The sequence below is a fragment of the Mauremys reevesii genome, linkage group 12 (assembly GCF_016161935.1).
Source record: "Mauremys reevesii isolate NIE-2019 linkage group 12, ASM1616193v1, whole genome shotgun sequence".
NCBI lineage: Eukaryota > Metazoa > Chordata > Testudines > Geoemydidae > Mauremys > Mauremys reevesii.
In genome coordinates this window covers 44397158-44412021 of record NC_052634.1, presented here as the reverse complement: position 1 = coordinate 44412021, position 14864 = coordinate 44397158, and the positions used below count along the sequence as shown (strand labels likewise).

The following is a 14864-nucleotide window of genomic DNA, read 5'->3' as shown; positions in this document are numbered from 1 at the left end:
AACTCCTGCCCCCTCCTGTGCCCCCTTTGCCCTTAACTCCTGGGCCACCAGCCATTGCCCTCTCCTGCAGCCCCGTCACAGGGCTCCAGTGCTGGGGGCCCCGCACTTGTTCTCCCTTTCCCTGAGCTTTGGCATCACTAGCCCCTGCTTAGCGAGTAGGATTCAGTGGTCCGCAAAATGTGGGGCATGACTCCTAGGGGGACACAGAGGAACATTCATGGAGTCAATGAAATCAATTGAGCTTCTTCAGTCTCTCGCTGCAGATATTTCCCTTGTTTTTAAAGGCAAAAATCCTGATCTTTCCAATGGGAGCTGCTGCTTCAATGTTCAGTTTGGGGAGGGATCTGGCTGCACTCAGAGATCTGCCCACGGGTTACAATCTGCGATCCGAAGGGTCAAACGCAAACAGCGTTTAGATGGGACCGTTAGTGCCGCCCCCGTGTGGCCAAAGATCAGAACTGACCAGCAGAGTTTACAGCTGGAGCCTGGGACGCTCCTGAACAAACTGGGCCCAAAGCCTCTCGCGTGGGATCCTCGCTGTGCAGCAGGAGGCGGAGGGCAGCTGATTGTCAGGGCTCAGGGCAGCACCCTGCCATGCTGAGCCGGTGTCTGTGCTAAGCTCGGCATCAATCAGGTGATTCTGGGAAGTTCGGGGTCCCCGGGCTCCCACAGGAGGGTGAAGCAGGTCACCCCTGGAGCAGGTTAAAGCTGCAGGTTGACAGTGGGGTTGCTGCCCCTGTGAACAGCTGCTGTAGCACAGCCTGGGCAGGACAGGGAGAGCCAGTTATACCCCCCCCCAGCCTGTATCGGGGGATGGGAGCACTCACACCCTGGGGACCCACCCACCAGAGATCTACGGGGGGGAGAGTGGCACCCACACACCCAGGATCTTGTAGGGGGGGACAAGGGCATCCACACTCCGGGATCCTCTGCAGAGGGACGGACACCCACACATCCAGGATTCTGTATGGGGGGCAGAGGTACCCGGACACCTGGACGGGGGATGGGGGGCACCGAAACATCCGAGATCTTACCTGGGAGGACAGCGGCGCCTCCAGCTCGACATGAGACGGGGGCGGGGGAAGCAGGAGCATTTCCCAGTTCCAGGCTGTCCCCGTCTGGCCCAGGCACAGAGCTCACAAGCAGTGTTTAAAGCTCCAGCTGCCAGGCTGTAAAACAAGCCGGGCCCCGTGGCTGGTGCCTGTGATCCCAGCTCCTGGGGAGGCTGAGGCCGGCGGATCGCTTGAGCTCAGGAGTTCTAGGCTGCAGGGGGCTGTGCCGATTGGGTGTCCGCACTAAGTTCAGCATCAATATGGTGATCCCAGGGAAACTTGGGGTCTCCAGGTTGCCTAAGGAGGGGTGAACCGGCCCAGGTTGGAAACAGAGCAGGTCAAAACTCCTGTGCTGATCAGTAGTGGGATTGCACCTGTGAATAGCCCCTGCAGTGTAGCCTGGGCAAGACAGTGAGACACGGTCTCTTTTTAGACACCCCTACCCCGCAGAGCCTGGAGTGGGGGATGGGAGCACCCACGCTGGGAATCTGACTTGCGGGTTAGAGACGCACCCAAGCAACACGGATCTTGAAAAGAGGAACAGCGACACCCACACACCACAGAGCCTGGATGGGGGCAGGGGAACCACACACAGGAGCTAGTTCATGGGGTGGGGGACACACCCATATGCTCCGTTGCACCATTCTTAATGAGAAGAACAGGGGCATCCGCACAACGGATCCTTAATGAGCTGGGGGACACCCACACACTCCACTATTAACCAGGAGGGACAGGGGCACCAGACACCCCCAGTAGCATGGAGAACCCCCACATCCACCGGATCCCTCATGGGGGGTAAGACAGAGGGGATTATAATGGGGCCCAGTGCACCCACGCACCAGGGATTGTTAAGGGTTGAAGGGACAGGGACACCCATACACACTGAGATCACGTCCTTGGAGGAACGCAAAACCTCCACAGAAGGACCTGGTCTGTTCCATGATGGCAGCCCAGCCTGGGTGAGTCAAAGTCTCTTTTTATACAGCCATGCCCCAGAGATCCTGACTAGGGCGAGAGAGACACCCACCCACCAGAGATCCTTAATGGTCTAGGGTGCACCCACACACCAGGGATTCTTATGGGTGGGAGGAATGGAGACAGCCAGACACACTGAGATCACTTCCTCCCAGGAGCCTGGGCCAGACAGGAGACACAGTCCCCTTTACAGATCTGCCAGACAACCTTCCTCCCACCCCCCTCCACACAATGTTCTTATCTGGAGGTGAAGCCAGGGAAACCACATGGAGGATTCTTATCTGGGGAACTGGGGGGACCCACTTACCACCAGAGATTCTTAAGGGCAGGAGGAACAGGGACTCCCACCTCTGCAGCATGGGGGTGGGTCGCCTGCTGGGATCATCGGGGCATATTTCACCTCGTCAGTTCCCTGCCATTGCCTTGGGGGCCCCTTGTTCGCTGCCTCTGGCACCCAGTTTAGCCTCCTTCCTGAGTGCTGAAACGCTTTGATCTATCTAAGGTCTGTGGGATCAATACGTGTCATGGTGTAATTCTGTGTTATTTGGGGGTCAGACTAGCTGAGCTAATGGCCCCTTCTGCCCTTAAACACCATGAAAACATTTCCCTGGTTTCTCCTTGCGCCTGACAGACACCACGGTGAGGGGCCCAAAAGAAGATCCTGGACACAGCGCTCTGGCTCTTACTTTACTTGGGGACGTCAGCGCTTTCCTAGCAAAGCTGCTGCTAAAGCGCTGGATTTGGGGAACGGTTCGGCTCCGATTCAGAGATCTGCCTGCGCGGTGTGAACCTGCCACGAGGAGTGGGAAACGCAACCAGCAACGGGAGGCGCTGGCTGAGCTCCGGGCTGTCCCCGTGTGGCCAAAGCTTAGAACTGAGCAGCGGAGTTTAAAGCTGGCGCTGGGAGCGACCTGAACACGCGGGGCACGAAGGCTCCTTCATGTAACGCTTGTTGGGTGGGCAGCTGAGCGTAGCTGATTGCCGGAGTTCAGGGCTGCACCCCGGGGTGCTGAGCAGGTGTCTGTGCTCAGGTTGGCCTCGCGATGATGGTTTCTGGGAAGTTTGGGGCCGCCAGTCTCCTAAAGAGAGGGGAACCAGGCCAGAAAAGGAGGCTTTCAAAACTCTGGTACTAATTGCCAGTGGCACTGACCCTGTGAAGAGCCGCTGCAGCCCCGCCAGGGAGAGCCGGTCTCTCTTTGTGCAGCCCCCTCCATTCCTCAGGACAAGGCTTGTGCTCAAAGATCTGTGCCCCGTGTTTTTACCTCCGTGTGAAGCGCGCAGAGCAAATAACCCTCAGCGCCTCAGCTCAGTTCCAGGCTCCACTTCCACTCGCTCAGGCAAGATGGTGCAGAGCAGGGCCGGCTTTAGGCCTATTCCACCAATTCCTCCGAATCGGGCCCCGCGCCTAAGTGAGAATCCTTCCCTGGCTAGAGGCGCCTCTTTAATTTTTACTCGCCTGGCAGCGCTCTGGGTCTTCGGCGGGTCCTTCAGTGCCGCCAAAGACCTGGAGTGAGCGAAGGACCTGCCGCCAAAGAGATGGAGCACCACCCGGTGAGTACAAGCCCCGCGCTTCCTAAAGCCGGCCCTGGTGCAGAGGAGCCCCTGGGTGGCTGTGGGCCTGGGGAGGGTGGCTTTTGATTTTTCGGCCTGACTGCTACGGGCAGCAAGGCCAAAAGTCAGATGGCCGGCTCTCCTGTCCACCACGCTCATCAGGAGCCCTTAGTCGACAGGCTCGGAGAATGCGGGCAGCGTCCCCCACTACCTCTCGCACGCAAAGCGAGCGCTCTGCCGCTTGAGCTAATTCCCCGCAGCTGGCCTGACTCTCAGGCACCGGGCAAAAAAAGGCAAGGGCTCTGTGGCCTTAAGCAGAACACAGCCTGAAATGGGGGAGGGGCGCTACCCAGAGATGGGGAAGGGGGTCCGAGTCCCAGCCACGCTCCTCGGCGCAAACACCAACGCTCCCTCCCTGGAGTGTGTCTGGGCTGAGAGTTAGCCCCTGAAACAAGCACCAAGCTTCAGAAGACAACGCAGGGATAGATCACTTGACGATTGCCTGCTCTGGCCATTGCCTCTGAAGCGCCTGGCATCGGTTACTGTCAGAAGACGTGATAGTGGCCTAGATGGACCATCGGTCTCACCCAGGAGGGCCGTTCTTATCTTCACCACTTTCCTCTAACCCAAACAAAGCCAGGAGAGGTCCCACGGCTTCCTTGCCGCTGGAGGACGTGAGCATTGATCCCCGCTGCCTCTTGGAGTGCGGGGGAGTCCGACTCTGCACCCCTCTTCCTGGGACTCACAGTGATTTTCAGCCAGCCAGTAAAACAGAAGGTTTATTGGACACAGGAACACAGGCTACAGCAGAGCTTGTGGGCAGAGCCAGGACCTCTCAATCTGGCCCTTCTGTGGTTCAGGGTGCTTGGATCCCAGCCTAGGATTCTCTGAACTCCCCTCACCCAGCCCTAAATCGAAACTGACTCCCCCTCTCCACTCGGCTCTCTCCTTTGTCTAGCTCCCCTGGCAGAGATGTTGACCTCCCCTCCCCCCAGCCTAGCTCAGGCTACAGGCTGAATACCTGTCCCTCACCTAACGTCCTCCCCGTCTCCCCCCACCCCCCCACAGACAGCCCCTACTCCATCACATCTCTCCCCCTTTTGAGACTGAACTGAGTGGGGTCACTCTGTCCAGTGACCCGGGGAAGTTCAGGGCCCCCTCTCCGGGACAGCGCGTCTGCTATCAGGTTGGCACTTCCCTTCACGTGGACCATGTCCATGTCGTAGTCCTGCAGGAGCAGGCTCCACCTCAGGAGCTTGGCGTTAGCTCCTTTCATCTGGTGCAGCCAGGTCAGGAAGAGAGTGGTCGGTGTACTCGGTGAAGTGGTGCCCAAAGAGATATGGCTCCAGTTTCTTAAGGGCCCACACCATGGCCAGGCATTCCTTCTCGATGGCCGCGTAGTTCTGCTCCCGGGATAGCAACTTCTTGCTCAGTTACACGATGGGGTGTCTCTCCCCCTTTTCATCCTCCTGCATCAACACCATCCCCAGCCCCGTGTCTGAGGCGTCAGTGAACACCATAAAGGGCTTGTCAAAGTCTGAATTTGCCAGAACTGGGCCACTGAGCAGAGCCTCCTTCAGCGCCTAGAGAGCCTGCTGGCACTCCTCGGTCCAGACCACCTTGTCTGGCTTCCCCTTCTTGCACAGCTCAGTGATGGGGGCAGCTATGGCGGTAAAGTGGGGCACGAACCTTCGATAGTACCCCGCCATCCCAATAAAGGCCTGGACCTGCTTCTTGGTTTGGGAGCGGGCCAGTCTCTGATCACCTCCACCTTGGCTGGTTCCGGCTTTAGGCAGCCGCTCCCCACCCGATGGCCCAGGTAAGATACTTCAGCCATCCCCACCTTGCACTTCTCAGCCTTTGCGGTTAGCCCAGCCTCTCGGAGTTGGTTCAGCACTTGTTTAACCTGGGACACGTGGTCCTCCCAGGTCTGGCTGAAGACGCAGATGTCGTCAATATACGCCACGGCAAAACTCTCCATCCCCCTCAGTTGCTGATCCACCAGACGCTGGAAGGTGGCCGGCGCTCCCTTGAGGCCGAAGGGCAGGGTCAGAAACTCGTAGAGCCCCAGAGAGGTGATAAAGGCCAATTTCAGCCTGACATCTGCGTCCAGCGGCATTTGCCAGTAGCCCTTTGTAAGATCCATGGTGGTGAGGTACCGAGCGCCTCCCAGCTTGTCTAGGAGCTCGTCAGGCCTGGGCATGGGGTTGGCATCAGATACAGTGATGGCATTGAGCTTTCGATAGTCCACACAGAACCGGATCGACCTATCCCTTTTGAGGACCAGGACCAGCGGCTAGGCCCAAGGGCTGGAAGATGGCTGGATCACCCCCAAAGCCAGCATGTCCCTGACCTCTCTTTCTAGGTCCTGGGCAGTTTTCCTATGACCCGAAAGGGAGCGTTGTATGGGGGGTGTGACCGGTCTCCACCTGGTGGACAGTCAAATTAGTGCGCCGGGCTGGTTGGAAAACAGCTGTCGGTACAGATGCAGCACCCCTGTGATCTCAGCCTGCTGGGCCAGGGTCAGCTGATCAGAGAGGGAATCGCCTCCAGGGGAACCAGCCTTTGTCCCCGGGAATAGATCCACTAAAGGGTCATCTCCCGGCTCCTCCCAATGTCCACACACGGCCAACACCACATTCCCCCTGTCATAGTATGGCTTCATCATATTCACATGGTACACCCAGCGGTGATGAGCCCGGTTAGACAGCTCCACCACATAGTTTACCTCATTTAGTTGCTTGATAACCTTGAAGGGCCCTTCCCAGGCAGCCTGGAGTTTGTTTTTCCTCACGGGGCTGAGAACCATCACTTGTCCCCAGTGACGAAGCGCGGGCCCGCGCCGTGCGGTCGTCTCAGACCTTCTGCTTCCTCTGGGCTCGGGCCAGATTCTCCCTGGCCAGGCCCATGAGCTTGGCAAGTCTTTCCCAGAAGGTCAGGACATACTCCACCACTGACTCGCCATCGGGCAGCCTTCCCCTCCCATTCGTCTCTCATCAGGTCCAGGGGCCCCCTTACCCGCCTCCCATATAACAGTTCAAAAGGCGAGAACCCGGTAGATTCCTGGGGTACCTCCTGTCGCGAACAGCAGGTGAGGTAAGTACTTGTCCCAGTCCTGTGGGTGCTGGTTCCTAAATGTTTTTAGCATCATCTTTAGCGTCCCATTTAACCTCTCCACCAGCCCGTTGGTCTGGGGTGATACGCTGAGGCCCAGTTGTGCGGACCCACATTTCTCCCACAGGGTCTGGAGCAGGCTCGACATGAAGTTGGACCCCTGGTCCGTTAAGACTTCCTTGGTGAACCCCACCCAGCTGAAAATGGTCAGCAGCGCATCTGCCACGGTGTCTGCTTCGATAGAGGACCAGGCCACCGCCTCAGGGTAGCGAGTGGCGAAATCTACCACCACCAGGATGTATTTCTTCCCCGACCGGGTCGCCTTGTTGAGAGGTCCCACTAAGTCCATGGCCACCTTCTGGAAAGGTTCTTCTCTGATGGGCAAAGGCCTCAAAGCTGCTTTCCCCTTGTCCTGGGCCTTCCCACCCTCTGGCAGGGTCACATGATTGGCAGTACTGTCGAACATGGGTAAAGACCCCAGGCCAGTAAAAGTTCTGTAGCAGCCTCTGCCTGGTGCGCCGGATTCCCTGGTGCCCTGCGAGGGGAATGTCATGGGCCAGGTACAGGAGCTTGTGGCAAAACTTCTGGGGAACCACCAGCTGCCTCCTGTTCCCCCATGACTCCACTTCCCCGGGGGGAGACCATTCTCGGTACAGGAACCCCTTCTCCCACAGGAACCTCTCCTTGCAACCTCTCCTCATGGTCTGTACTGCACTGAGGTTAGCCCGGTCCCTGAGCTTCCGCAAGGAGGGATCCTTCTGCAACTTGGCCTGGAACTCGGCAGCTGGGACAGGGATGGGGACCTGCTCTCTCTCACCAGCTGGGACTGAGGTAGCAGCCTCTCTGGGTCGTGTCCCTGAGCGTTCCCTCCCCACCAGGTTAGGGTCCGGCACCTCGGGCAGAGTACCTTCCCCGTTGTCAGGGCGCAGTGCCCTGCGCCGACTCTGACTACGGGTCACGACCAGGGCACCCCGGGCGTTGCTTGGCCAGTCCTCGAGGTCCCCCCCATTAACACCTCCGTGGGCAAATGTGGGTGTACCCCCACATCCTTGGGGCCCTCCTTGGCCCCCCACTTCAGGTGCACCCTCACCACGGGCACCTTGAATGGGGTACCACTCACACCCCTCACGGTCAGGTAGGTGTCGGGCACCATCCGATCTGGGGCCACCACCTCGGGCCGGGACAGCGTCACCTCTGCGCCCGTGTCCCAGTACCCAGTGACCTTCCTCCCATCCACCTCCAGGGGAACAAGGCACTCTTTCTGGAGGGGCAGCCCCGTGCCCACCCTGTAACCCAAAAACCCGGAGACTGGAGCATCCAGCCCCCCAGAGGAGCAGACCTGGGGCCCTCCTCCCTCCTTCCCAGGTGGTACGCGGCCAGCCCCCCTTTCCTGGGAATGTTGCCCCTCATCTGATTGGGTCTTTACCCAGTCAACCCTCTGCGGGTTGGGTCTGCTCGGTCTGTCCCTGAGCTTGGGGCACTGGGCCCGTATGTGGCCTCATTGGCCACAGTGATAGCAGCCCATGTCTCGTGGGTCCCCTCGAGTGGGTCGGATGGACCTGACGCTGGATGTTCCCCTTTGGTGGGGGTTCTCCATAGGCCCCGCTGGGAGGTCCCATGGTGACTTTCTCTCTGCGTTGAGGCAGGCCTGCTCCCTCGAGACTCCTCCCTGTTATCCCCTGCCCGACTGTCCACAAATTGGTCGGCCAGCTGGCCTGCGTGCTGCGGGTTCTCCGGCATCTGGTCCATCAACCACAGCCTCAGGTCAGACAGGCACTGCTCATACAGGTGCTCCAGTATGAATAGGTCAAGCAGGTCCTCTTTAGTTTGGGCCCCGGCTGTCCACTTGCGGGCATACCCCTGCGCCCAGTTGACCAGTTGTAGGTATGTGACCTCACGGGTTTTACGCTGACTCCGGAACCTTTTCTGGTACATCTCAGGAGTCAGCCCAAACTCACGGAGCAGGGCCTGTTTGAACAGTTCGTAGTCCCCTGCCTCCGCCCCTTTCATTCAGCTGTACACCTCCACGGCGGTGGAGTCCAGTAAGGGGGTGAGAAACGGGATCCTGTCTGCAGGGTCAACCCGGTGCAGCTTGCAGGCATTCTCAAAGGCCGTCAGGAAGGTATCTATCTCCTCCCCCTCCTTACGCCGGGCCAGGAAGCTTTTATCAAAGCTCTTTGTAGGCTTCGGTCCCCCCTCACTCACCGCAGCCGGGGCCCCGCTGCTTCTCAGCTGGGCCAGTGCCAGCTAACGCTGGCGCTGGTTCTCCTCGTGTTTACGCTGGTTCTCCCGCTCCCTCAGTTCTTGCCTCCTTAACTCGAGTGCCTCCCTGTCATATTCCAGCCACATCTGTTCCAGGGACGGGGAGCTCCGCCGGGACGATCCCCTGCTGGCCGCCAGGGTCCAGGTGCCCTCGGTATTCGCTGGGCTTCCCCCAACCCCTCCCCTAGGTATAGGTGGGCAGGGTCTCGGGGTGTCCTCGGCAGCAGTCTGGCCCCTCCCAGCCATGTCAGGCCCCGGGGCCCACACTGTGTCCACTGGGTGGCTTCCCTCTGGGACAGGGCTCGGTTCACCCAAGCGATCCTTCTCCTCCAGCTGGGCAATTAGCTGGTCTTTGGTGGACCTCCCAATGTGCAGCCCCCTCTGCCTGCTCAGCTCCACCAGGTCGCTCTTAAGGTGCTTAGCATACATCTTCCTGCTGGCCACTCGCCGGCCTGTGCTCTCAGCTTCCCACCGGTTCCAGGGAGACCCCTCGTGCACCAGCCCTTCATCAGGTCACCACCTCTCTGCCAGGATCGAGCTGCAGACTCCTCCGCCCCTGGGACTGCTCCTGCGATCCCCCCGGGGGACCCTGTTACTGCAAAGTCCTCCTCTCTGGTCACACACTCCCAGGTGTTAATCGCCTCCTGAAACTGTCTCTCTCTGTCTCTTCAGCCCACCTGGTCCCCATCAGTTCCCCCTTCATTTTGCTGGTCCCCAGTCACTTACTGCAGGAAGCACCGTCCACGGGGTGCAGTAGGTCCCGCCGCTGCCACCAGTTGTAACAGAGTGTGGGGGAGTCCGACTCTGCACCCCTCTTCCTGGGACTCACAGTGACTCTCAGCCAGCCAGTAAAACAGAAGGTTTATTGGACAACAGGAATACAGGCTACAGCACAACCAGGACCCCTCAATCGAGTCCTTCTGGGGTTCAGGGTGCAGGGATCCCAGCATAGGATTCCCTGAACTCTCCCCCCAAGCCCCAAATCGAAACTGACCCAACCCCTTCCCGCCGGCTCCTGGCTTTGTCTAGCTCCTGGGCAAGGTGTTGACCTCCCCTCCCCCCGCCTAGCTCATGGTACAGGCTGAATACCTGTCCCTCACCTAAAATCCTCCCTGGCTCTCCCAACCCCCACACAGACAGCCCCTACTCCATCACAGCAGGTCAGGACTGGGATAGCAGGGGCTGCGGGTCGGGAGTGAGGGGCATTAGCAGAGTCTTGAGGTCAGGACTGGGATAGCAGGGGCTGCGGGTCGGGAGTGAGGGGCACCGGCAGAGCTGTGATTCTGCAGGTCAGGACTGGGATATCAGAGGCTGCAGGTTGGGAGTGAGTGGCACCGGCAGAGCTGTGATTCTGCAGGTCAGGACTGGGATAGCAGGGGCTGCGGGTCGGGAGTGAGGGGCACCCGCAGAGCTGAGGCTGGAGGTCAGGACTGGGATAGCAGGGGCTGCAGGTCGGGAGTGAGGGGCACCAGCAGAGCTGTGATTCTGGAGGTCAGGACTGGGATAGCAGGGGCTGCAGGTCGGGAGTGAGGGGCACCCACAGAGCTGTGAGTCTTGAGGTCAGGACTGGGATAGCAGGGGCTGCGGGTCGGGAGTGAGGGGCACCGGCAGAGCTGTGAGTCTGGAGGTCAGGACTGGGGTAGCAGGGGCTGCGGGCCGGGAGTGAGGGGCACCGGCAGAGCTGGAGGGAGCCCAGGGGGCTACGGGTCAGGAGTGAGGGGCACCAGCAAAGCTGTGAGTCTGGAGGTCAGGACTGGGATAGCAGGGGCTGCGGGTCGGGAGTAAGGGGCACCGGCAGAGCTGTGAGTCTGCAGGTCAGGGACTCGGGCTTAATCCAAGTGCAGAATCTTCAGTTGTGTATGTTTCTCTCCTTTCCCACTTCTGCCCAAGCGGCAAGGGAGAAGCGGAGGACACGCTGGCCCGAAGACGCCTTCCTCCCACTTCCTGTACGCTGTGCAAGCTCTTGGCCTGCCTCATGCCTCGTCAGGAAAGCACGGCCATGCGGCCCAAGCCTGAGTCACGTCCGCAGCCTGGCCCACCGCCCGGCTGACGGCCGCGCAGAGCCACGAGTCAATAGCAGGTCGAGTCAGGGCCATGTAACCAGCCCTCCTGGAGCTCTGGTTCTGGGGTGGCTGGGGCCATGCTACCCACTCTGGGGCTGGGAGGAGGCTGGGGGCATGATGGGGCTGGGGCACTAGCCTCGGGCAGGAGCTGGCTGCTGCGGTGGGGGCTCTGGGCTCCAGCGGGGGTTTGCAGAAGGCGGGGCCTCAGGTGGAAGGGGCGGGAGAGGCGTTAGTGTCCCCCAGCTGGCGGTTCTCGCCCTGCCCATGGTGTTGCAATGACAGAGGCTGCCCAGGCTGCACTTGTATCAAGGTTCCCCCACTAGGTGGCGGCGCAGAGGCTGCAGGAGACAGGCAGGTGGCAGCAGGGGAAGTGGCGACACAGGAGCTCTCAGCAGCAGGGTGAAGGACAATGCCGTGGCGGCAGCGGCGCCAGAGTGAACAGGGCAAACCGAGAGCCAGTTGAGGAGTGTCGGCAGCAGAAGCTGAGGTTTCTCTTGATGCCTTCCCTTCCCTCCTCCACCTCTGGGGCTTTGCTGCCCAAGGGGAGTGGGGGTTGGGGAAGGAGAGCGGAGGGGTCTGTTAAAGGAACATTGTATTGGCCTGTCACACCGCAAGGTGAGAAACTGAGGCGAAGGACACGGCCCAGCGTACTCTGGGGTGGGGTTTTTTCCTTTTGATCATAGATGTGAATGTGGTTGTGGTGGAAGCAGTAAATACTTTTCAGTGGCCTGGCTAGCTCAGCTGGCAGCACCTCTGGCTCTTACTCTGAAGGTTGAAGTTACAATTCCTGTTTGGGTGCTTGGGGCTTCTCTTCAACAATACAACACACAATCTGCCTAAGCCCCACCCAGTAACCTGGGAAACTATCCCTGGCCACTGGGTGCCTCTAAGAGGCGATACTTTCCCCACTCACACGCACTGAGTGTAGAAAAGAAACTTTAATAAAAAGGAGGAAAATCACCTTGTATTAACTTGGGAAAACACCACAATCAGGATTCATAACACAACACTAAGAGCAAAACACCCCCCCTAACACAGTGTGCTGGGCAGTGGCCTTTTGCCTCAGGCTCCTAAATCCAGACCCCAGAAGCTCTGTGGATGTGCCCCTCCCTTCACTGCACCTCACCCACAGCTGCTGCCCTGGGTCAGTGAAAACCCAGAGTTCACCTCTCACCTCCTGGGGGGAAAGCCCCTTTCTCCCTCCGCTGTCTGGCCACATTGCCGGCCGCTTGCCGTTCCCCCCTGTCACCGCTCTGCTGGCCACCCTCTCTGCTCTGGGGCGTCTTGTGATCCCACCACAAGCGGAACAGGCTCCCTAAAAGTAGCAGCCACCAGAGCCCGAACAGTAGCCCCATCCCTTCTACTCAACTCCACGCCCCTGCCCCACCCCTCTCCCCAAGGCCCCGCTCCTGTGCTGCCTCTTCCCCCCAGACCCCACTTCCCGCTCACTGCTCTCCATCCCCTCCCCACCCTCACTCGCCCTTACGGTCATTACAAAGTGGCAAGGCAGAGCCCTCCCATTTTTAAAAGTCCTGGGGTGTTGTTCCCCCCTGTTCAGGCACCCCTGGGGCCCTGCACTTCACACAGCTCTCCCTGATTTCAGCTGTTAGTGAGGGAGCCTCACTGCTAGCGCAGACTGGGCAGTTTCTTGCATGAGAGACACTGTCCCAAAGCAGGACTAATGCTTAGAGCTGGTTCTCAGTGATTTCAGATCTGTTGGGCTGCAGCAAGACTCTCCATTGAGTCTTAACCAGCTCTGTTATTACACAGGGAAGAACAAATGAGTCAAATGGTGCCTGGAACCCTTAAGAAGGATCCACCCCACCAAGTACAACACTTGTCGCTACCTGCTCTCAACTCCACTGAGAATGTTTTGGGGTCACGCCTTGGCTTTATCAACCTAGGGGGTCTCAGAAAATCATAATTAACAGGTATTCCAGTGGCACAATTCGTTAGTGCACAGTACTTATAGGGCAGTGCTGAGAGGAGCTATGCTGAGGTTGTGAGTTCAAGCCTCACCTGGAGGGCTGGTTTTCATTAACCAAGTGGCATCACCCCCTCATTTGGCCCTGTGGAAGGTAGAATTCTAGCCCAGGGACCCTGAAGAGAGGAGGAGTCAAAATGCCCTCCAATTATTACTTCCTCTCCAGAGTGCAGGCGAGAATCTACAATCCTTTCTCCTCCACCAGCCCCTGTGCCTGCTGAACCCTGGGCGGCTGCACTGCTGTGCTGGGGTATCTCTGCAGGGGGAAAAGCTGCTGTGGAGCAATGTAGAGCAGGTGCAGGAAGGAGCCGGGTCACTATTCACATTCTGACCTGCACAATTTTCCAAATTTGGGGCTGTCTGAGAACAATTCTAGGGAAGGTGAACGCAGAGCAGTGATACTGGAGGTGCCCAAACCTCCAATGGGGCGCGTGGAAATTAATAATGGGAAGATCATTTGCAAAACTTCACTCGTCATCACTGACAAGATTTGTCTCTGTTCTTATTTCATGCTGTGGTGTTAGTTAGAAGAATCAGGACATATTTTTACTATATTAATTAAATATTTAATTTTATTTAACCAAGCCAAAAACTTAGTGTCACTTATTTTTTCTCTCTCCTAGCAAGTGTGAATTGAATTTTGTGACTTTCTGGAAAGTGCAGCGAGATTAAATGTGGGGAATTCAGTCTCTGTGTTTGTGAGCTGATGTTTTACTCTCACAGGTCAGTGCCTGCATTGAAATACCAAGAGGGATCTAAGGGCTGGTGTACAGTGGGCACTGAACTGGCAGAGCGACGTCTCTCAGGGTGTGAATCCCCCCTCCCCCCAAACCCATATAGTTAAGGTGACCTAAGCCCGGGTTAGATAGTGCTAAAGGAAAGGAAGAATTGTTCTGTCAATGCAGCTATTACAGAGATGGTAAAACCCCTCCAGTCACTGTCCACTCCAAAGTGCTATAGCAGTGCCACAGCAGCATTATAAGTGTCAACAGAGTGAAAGTAGATCTGGCTTCAGTTTGCACTGTGGATGCTCAGGCACTAAGTCTACAGTAATAATAACAAAAGTGCAGTGCTTGCGTAGCTGGCAGGATTTGAACCTGCGCAGGGAGACCCCAATGGATTTCTAGTCCATCGCCTTAACCACTCGGCCACAACTACTTAATACACAGCTGTGCTACTACATGATGATTCTGTTCTCACTGAATTGTCACTTCAAATTGCTCAGACCAGCTTCCCCAGCACACTCATGGCTGCACATCAGTGTAAGTGTGTCCTTGGGTGAACAGCGAGAATTCCTGCCCATTTCCCTTCCGGCTAGAGCAGGATGAGAGTGTGTTTGTGTGAACGACATTGCTGTAGATTGTTGTTCATTCCCCACTCTGACAATTCAGACAGTCCCTTTCCCATTCAAATCTCCAGCACATCATTCCAATAGCAGGAGGCAGGATTTCTCTGGGGCACTGAAATTTTTTCAGGGGGCTGGCGCGTGAACTCAGCCTTGCATTCCACCCTTGATGTTTCATGGACTAACAGCAGCAGCAGTAAGAAAGAGCGGAGCCACTATCTCCCTGCCCGGGATGCAGGGGCCACGTCCCCTCTGTCGGACCATCGCCATGGCTGGAGAGAAGGGTTCACTGGAGTCGAATGCCTGGCTCAGACCAGAGACACAGGGAGGTTTTGCTGTTCACGGATCTGTGCAAAGGAAATTGTGTCTGTGTGAAATTGAGGCAGGAAATGAAACACCCAATGCCCTAAGGAATGTGGGTGAAGGACTCGGGCTGAGCAATGATTTAACAGGGGTTTGTTTCAATTTATTGGCCTGATTATAACTATGGCTAAAGCCCCTGTACCAGGGGCTGCGGG

At 57.8% G+C, this 14864-nt stretch overlaps 1 non-coding gene and 1 pseudogene across 1 annotated transcript; one reads left to right on the top strand and one right to left on the bottom strand.

The window, feature by feature from the left end:
* Positions 1-14864, top strand: part of LOC120375436 — a 648226-nt pseudogene that overhangs the window by 617327 nt on the left and 16035 nt on the right.
* Positions 14078-14159, bottom strand: TRNAS-AGA. Its single transcript has one exon. It is a non-coding gene; the product is annotated as a tRNA-Ser (tRNA).